The sequence below is a fragment of the Arachis stenosperma genome, chromosome 5 (genome assembly GCF_014773155.1).
Source record: "Arachis stenosperma cultivar V10309 chromosome 5, arast.V10309.gnm1.PFL2, whole genome shotgun sequence".
NCBI lineage: Eukaryota > Viridiplantae > Streptophyta > Magnoliopsida > Fabales > Fabaceae > Arachis > Arachis stenosperma.
In genome coordinates this window covers 39,019,311-39,026,803 of record NC_080381.1, presented here as the reverse complement: position 1 = coordinate 39,026,803, position 7,493 = coordinate 39,019,311, and the positions used below count along the sequence as shown (strand labels likewise).

General features: G+C 40.5%; 1 non-coding gene across 1 annotated transcript; it reads right to left on the bottom strand.

Moving 5' to 3' along the window:
* Positions 1-2,400: 2,400 nt before the first annotated feature.
* LOC130983627 (small nucleolar RNA R71) lies at positions 2,401-2,508 on the bottom strand. The gene has a single exon (XR_009087609.1). It is a non-coding gene; the product is annotated as a small nucleolar RNA R71 (small nucleolar RNA).
* Between the last annotated feature and the right edge of the window lie 4,985 nt (positions 2,509-7,493).

Genomic DNA, 7,493 nt, shown 5'->3' with positions numbered 1-7,493 from the left:
CCTAGTGCACTTGCTGGTTAGTTGTGCGAAGTTGTGTAATGCCATGGTATTGAGCTACCACGTTTTTGGAGCCATTACCGGGGATTATGAGAGTTGTGAAAAAGTATTGTTCACAATTTCGCGCACCAAGTTTTTGGCGCCGTTGCCGGGGATTGTTCAAGTTTTGAGCAAGCTTTTGGTAACATCAGTGCCAAGATCCGGCAACAACACTAATTTTTGGCGTTATTGCCAGGGATTGTTCTAGTTTGGACAACTGACGGTTCATCTTGTTGCTTAGATTAGGTATTTATTTTTTTCGAAATTCTTGAAGATGAATTCTAGAGTTTCATGATGATTTGTTGAAATCTGGCTGGCTGAGAAGCCATGTCTACTCTGATTGGACCGAGGTTTCAACTTATCACCACAAGAGCTTGTTGATTTTCATCAATTTTGCTTTTGGAGCAGTGATCTGCTAAGGCTTGGCTGACCTTTGGTCATGTCTAGTGTTTTGGACCGAAGCTTTCTTTGAAAGCTTGGCTGGCTGTGAAGCCATGTCTAATTCCTGGACCGGAGTCTTAGACTAGCATTGCACTGATTCCTGGAATTCTCATTAAGAATTTTGATATCTTTTTCCACTTAATTTTCGAAAAACACAAAAAAAAAAATTACAAAATCATAAAAAACCAAAAATATTTGATGTTTCTTGCTTAAAGTCTAGTGTCTCATCTTAAGTTTGGTGTCAATTGCATGCATTCATTCATGTGTCTTAAGGATCTTCAAGTAATTCTTGATGATTTCTTACTCTGATCTTTGAATTCTTTTGGCTTGAGTGTTTATGTGTCTCATATAGTGTCAGTAGTATACAAACTGCTAAGTTCGGTGTCTTGCATGCATTGTTATTTGACTCTTGTTGCATTTTGATTATTAAAAATCCAAAAATATTTTTAATTTGTGTCTTTTCAAGTCAATGATACCAAGAATTGAAGATTCAGAACATACTGCAGAGGAATTATACAGAAAAAGCTGAGCATTCAAAAATGCCCAGTGAAGAAGACAGACTGGCGTTTAAACGCCAGCCAGGGTACCTGGTTGGGCGTTTAACGCCCAAAGAGGTAGCATTTTGGGCGTTAAACGCCAGAATGTATACCATTCTGGGCGTTTAACGCCAGGATGGTGCTAGGGGGAAGATTTTGTTTTCAAAATCAATTTTTTTTCAAGTTTTCAAAGTTTTTCAAAATCAAATCTTTTTCAAATCATATCTTTTCAATCAAATGTTTTCAAAATCAATTTCTTTTCTTTTTCAAAGATACTTCCTAACAATTAATGATTTGATTGAACATTTTAAGTATGTTGCCTTTTCTGTTGAGAAAGGTTTAATGTTTGAATCATATCTTTTCTTGTTAGGCAAGTCACTAATTTCCAAAATCAAATCTTTTAAAATTATTTTCAAAACATATCTTTTAAAATTGTTTTCAAATCATATCTTCTCAATCACATTTTTTTAAACCAATCATATCTTCTCAACCACATCTTTTTCAAAATAGTTTTCAATCAAATCTTTTTAACTTCTAATTTCAAAATCTTTTTCAAGAATCACTTGATTTCTCCTCCACTTTCAATTTTCGAAAATTATCAATCAATTTTTCAAAATATTTTTAAAATCTTCTTAATTTAATTTTCGAAAATCCTCTTCCCTCTCTCTCACATCCTTCTATTTATGGAGTACTACTCCTTCTTAATGCACAATTCGAACTCTATCTCATCAAGTTCGAATTCTTCTACCTTCTTTCTTCTATTTTTCTTTTCCTCTGACACTTCAAGGAATCTCTATACTGTGACATAGAGGATTCCAAATTTTCTTTTTCTCTTCTCTTTCTTATGAGCAGGAACAAAGACAAAGGCATTCTTGTTGAAGCTGACCCTGAACCTGAGAGAACCTTGAAGCGGAAGCTAAGAGAAGCTAAGGCACAACTCTCTGTTGAGGACCTGACCGAATTCTTCAAGGAAGAAGAACCCATGGCAGCCGAAAACAACAACAATGCCAACAATGCAAGGAAGGTGCTGGGTGACTTCACTGCACCTACTCCTGATTTCTATGGGAGAAGCATCTCTATCCCTGCCATTGGAGCAAACAACTTTGAGCTTAAGCCTCAATTAGTTTCTCTAATGCAACAGAATTGCAAGTTCCATGGACTTCCAATGGAAGATCCTCATCAGTTCTTAGCTGAATTCTTGCAAATCTGTGACACAGTCAAGACTAATGGGGTTGACCCTGAGGTCTATAGACTGATGCTATTCCCTTTTGCTATAAGAGACAGAGCTAGAATATGGTTGGATTCTCAACCTAAAGAAAGCCTGGACTCTTGGGAAAAGCTAGTCAATGCCTTCTTGGCAAAGTTCTTTCCACCTCAAAGATGGAGTAAGCTTAGAGTGGAAGTCCAAACCTTCAGACAGAAGGATGGAGAATCCCTCTATGAAGCTTGGGAAAGATACAAACAATTAATCAGAAAATGTCCCTCAGACATGCTTTCTGAATGGAGCATCATAGGTATTTTCTATGATGGTCTCTCTGAACTATCCAAGATGTCTTTGGATAGCTCTGCTGGAGGATCTCTTCATCTGAAGAAGACGCCTACAGAGGCTCAGGAACTAATTGAAATGGTTGCAAATAACCAATTCATGTACACTTCTGAAAGGAATCCTGTGAACAATGGGACTAATCAGAAGAAAGGAGTTCTTGAGATTGACACTCTGAATGCCATACTGGCTCAGAACAAGATATTGACTCAACAAGTCAATTTGATTTCTCAAAGTCTGTCTGGAATGCAAAATGCACCTGGCAGTACTAAGGAAGCTTCATCTGAGGAAGAAGCTTATGATCCTGAGAACCCTTCAATGGAAGAAGTGAATTACCTAGGAGAACCCTATGGAAACACCTATAATTCTTCATGGAGAAATCACCCAAATTTCTCATGGAAGAATCAAGAGAGACCTCAACAAGGTTTCAATAACAATAATGGTGGAAGAAACAGGTTTAGCAATGGCAAGCCTTTTCCATCATCTTCTCAGCAACAGACAGAGAGTTCTAAGCAGAGTACTTCTGACTTAGCAACAATGGTCTCTGATCTAATAAAGACCACTCAAAGTTTCATGACTGAAACAAGGTCCTCCATTAGGAATTTGGAAGGACAAGTGGGTCAGCTGAGTAAGAAAGTTACTGAACTTCCTCCTAGTACTCTCCCAAGTAATACAGAAGAAAATCCAAAAGGAGAGTGCAAAGCCATAACCATGGCCGAAAATGGAGAGGAAAGAGAGGAGGTGGACGCCACTGAGGAAGACCTCAATGGGCGTGCACCAATCTCCTCTGAGTTCCCCAATGAGGAACCATGGGAATCTGAGGCTCAAGATGAGACCATAGAGATTCCATTGGACTTACTTCTGCCATTCATGAGCTCTGATGAGTATTTTTCCTCTGAAGAGGATGAGTATATCACTGAAGAGCAAGTTGCTAAATACCTTGGAGCAATCATGAAGCTAAATGACAAGTTATTTGGAAATGAGACTTGGGAGGATGAACCCCCTTTGCTCACCAAAGAACTGGATGACTTGTCTAGGCAGAAACTGCCTCAAAAGAGGCAGGATCCTGGGAAGTTTTCTATACCTTGTACCATAGGTACCATGACCTTCAAGAAGGCCTTGTGTGACTTAGGGTCAAGTGTAAACCTCATGCCCCTCTCTGTAATGGAGAAATTAGGGATCTTTGAGGTGCAAGCTGCAAGAATCTCATTAGAGATGGCAGACAATTCAAGAAAACAAGCTCATGGACTTGTAGAGAATATTTTGGTGAAGATTGAAGACCATTACATCCCTACTGATTTCATAGTCCTAGAGACTGGGAAATGCATGGATGAATCTATCATCCTTGGCAGACCCTTCCTAGCCACAGCAAAGGCTATGATTAATGTTGATAGAGGAGAGTTGATCATTCAAGTGAATGAAGAATCCTTGGTGTTTAAAGCCCAAGGACATCCCTCTGTCACCATGGAGAAGAAGCATGAAGAGCTTCTCTCAAAACAGAGCCAAGCAGAGCCCCCACAGTCAAACTCTAAGTTTGGTGTTGGGAGGCCACAACCAAACTCTAAGTTTGGTGTTGAACCCCCACATTCAAACTCTAAGTTTGGTGTTGGGAGGTTCCAACACGGCTCTGAGCATTTGTGAGGCTCCATGAGAGTCCTCTGTCAAGCTAATGACATTAAAGAAGCGCTTGTTGGGAGGCAACCCAATGTTTTATAGTTAACTATTTTCTTTTGTTATTTTATCTTTTTTGTAGGTTGATGATCATAAGAAGTCACAAAAACAATGAAAAAAGCAAAAACAGAATGAAAAATAGGAAGAAAAATAGCACACCCTGGAGGAAGATGCTGCTGGCGTTTAAACGCCAGTAAGCCTAGCAGTTGGGCGTTTAACGCCCAGTCTGGCACCATTCTGGGCGTTTAACGCCAGAAAGGGGCACCAGACTGGCGTTAAACGCCAGAAAAGGGCTAGAACCTGGCGTTAAACGCCAGGAATGGGCACCAGCCCGGCGTTTAACGCCAGAAATGGCTCAAAACGTGAATTTTGATGCCATTTGGTGCAGGGATGACTTTTCCTTGACACCACAGGATCTGTGGACCCCACAGGACCCACACCCACCCCACCATCACTCTCTCTCTTCTTCCCCCATTCACCAATCACCTCAACACCTCTTCCCCAAAAACCCTTCACCTATCAAATCCCATCTTTCTCTTCACCACTCACATCTATCCTTCATAAATCCCCACCAACCTCACCCTTCAAATTCAAACCACTTTGGCCGAACACACCACCATCTCCCTCTTCTTCATTTCTTCTTCTTCTACTCTCTTCTTTCTTCTTTTGCTCGAGGACGAGCAAACATTTTAAGTTTGGTGTGGTAAAAGCGTTGCTTTTTCATTTTTCCATAACCATCATGGCATCCAAGGCCGGAGAAACCTCTAGAAAGAGGAAAGGGAAGGCAAAAGCTTCCACCTCCGAGTCATGGGAGATGGATAGATTCCTCTCAAGGGTGCATCAAGTCCACTTCTATGAAGTTGTGGCCTTGAAGAAGGTGATCCCCGAGGTCCCCTTTTCACTCAAAAAGGGTGAATACCCGGAGATCCGACATGAGATCCGAAGAAGAGGTTGGGAAGTTCTTACCAACCCCATTCAACAAGTCGGAATCTTGATGGTTCAAGAGTTCTATGCCAATGCATGGATCACCAAGAACCATGACCAAAGTGTGAACCCGAATCCAAAGAATTATCTCACTATGGTTCGGGGGAAATACTTGGATTTTAGTCCGGAGAGTGTGAGGGTGGCGTTCAACTTGCCTATGATGCAAGGAGATGAGCATCCTTATACAAGAAGGGTCAACTTTGATCAAAGGTTGGACCAAGTCCTCACAATCATATGTGAAGAGGGCGCACAATGGAAGCAAGATTCAAGAGGAAAGCCGGTTCAATTGAGAAGGCATGACCTCAAGCCCGTGGCTAGAGGATGGTTAGAGTTCATACAACGCTCAATCATTCCCACTAGCAACCGGTCCGAAGTTACCATAGACCGGGCTATCATGATCCATAGCATCATGATTGGAGAAGAAATAGAGGTTCATGAGGTTATAGCCCAAGAACTCTATAAGGTGGCGGACAAGACCTCCACCTTGGCAAGGTTAGCCTTTCCTCATCTCATCTGTCACCTCTGTTATTCAGTTGGAGTTGACATAGAGGGAGACATCTCCATTGATGAGGACAAGCCCATCACCAAGAAAAGGATGGAGTACACAAGAGATCCCACTCATCATGAGATCCCTGAGATTCCTCAAGGGATGCACTTTCCTCCACAAAACTATTGGGAGCAACTAAACACCTCCCTAGGAGAGTTGAGTTCCAACATGGGACAACTAAGGGTGGAGCACCAAGAACACTCCATTCTCCTCCATGAAATTAGGGAAGATCAAAGAATCATGAGGGAGGAGCAACAAAGACAAGGAAGAGACATTGAGGAGCTCAAGCACTCCATAGGACCTTCAAGAGGAAGGAAGAGCCACCATCACTAAAGTGGACCCGTTCTTTGATTTCCTTGTTCTTTATTCTTCTGTTTTTCGAATTTTATGCTTATGTTTATCCATGTTTGTGTCTTGTGATCATTAGTGTCTTAGTGTCTATGCCTTAAAGTTATGAATGTCCTATGAATCCATCACCTTTCTTGAATAAAAACGTGCTTAAATTGAAAAGGAAAGAATTGCATGAATTCTGAATTTTATAATAGTTTAATTAATTTGATGTGGTGGCAATACTTTTGTTCTCTGAATGTATGCTTAAACAGTGCATATGTCTTTTGAATTTGTGATTCATGAATGTTGGCTCTTGAAAGAATGATGAAAAAGGAGACATGTTACTGAGGATCTGAAAAATCAAAGAAATGATTCTTGAAGCAAGAAAAAGCAGTGAATACAAAAAAAAAGAGAGAAGCAAGCGAAAAAAAAAAGAGAAAGAAAAAGAAAGAAATAAAGTTGTGATCCAAGGCAATAAGAGTGTGCTTAAGAACCCTGGACACCTCTAATTGGGGACTTTAGCAAAGCTGAGTCACAATCTGAAAAGGTTCACCCAATTATGTGTCTGTGGCATGTATGTATCCGGTGGTAATACTGGAAGACAGAGTGCTTTGGGCCATGGCCAAGACTCAATAAGTAGCTGTGTTCAAGAATCATCATACTTAACTAGGAGAATCAATAACACTATCTGGATTCTGAGTTCCTAAAGAAGCCAATCATTCTGAATTCCAAAGGATAGAGTGAGATGCCAAAACTGTTTAGAGGCAAAAAGCTAAAAGCCCCGCTCATCTAATTAATACTGATCTTCATAGATGTTTTTGGAGTTCATTGCATATTCTCTTCTTTTTATCTTATTTGATCTTCAGTTGCTTGGGGACAAGCAACAATTTAAGTTTGGTGTTGTGATGAGCGGATAATTTGTACGCTTTTTGGCATTGTTTTTAGTATGTTTTTAGTATGATCTAGTTAGTTTTTAGTATATTTTTATTAGTTTTTAGTTAAAATTCACTTTTCTGGACTTTACTATGAGTTTGTGTGTTTTTCTGTGATTTCAGGTATTTTCTGGCTGAAATTGAGGGATCTGAGCAAAAATCTGATTCAGAGACTCAAAAGGACTGCAGATGCTGTTGGATTCTGACCTCCCTGCACTCGAAGTGGATTTTCTGGAGCTACAGAAGCCCAATTGGCGCGCTCTCAACGGCGTTGGAAAGTAGACATCCTGGGCTTTCCATAAATATATGATAGTCCATACTTTGCCCAAGATTTGATGGCCCAAACCGGCGTTCAAAGTCACCTCAAGAAATCCCAGCGTTAAACGCTGGAACTGGCACCCAAATGGGAGTTAAACGCCCAAACTGGCACCAAAGCTGGCGTTTAACTCCAAGAAGAGTCTCTGCACGAAAAA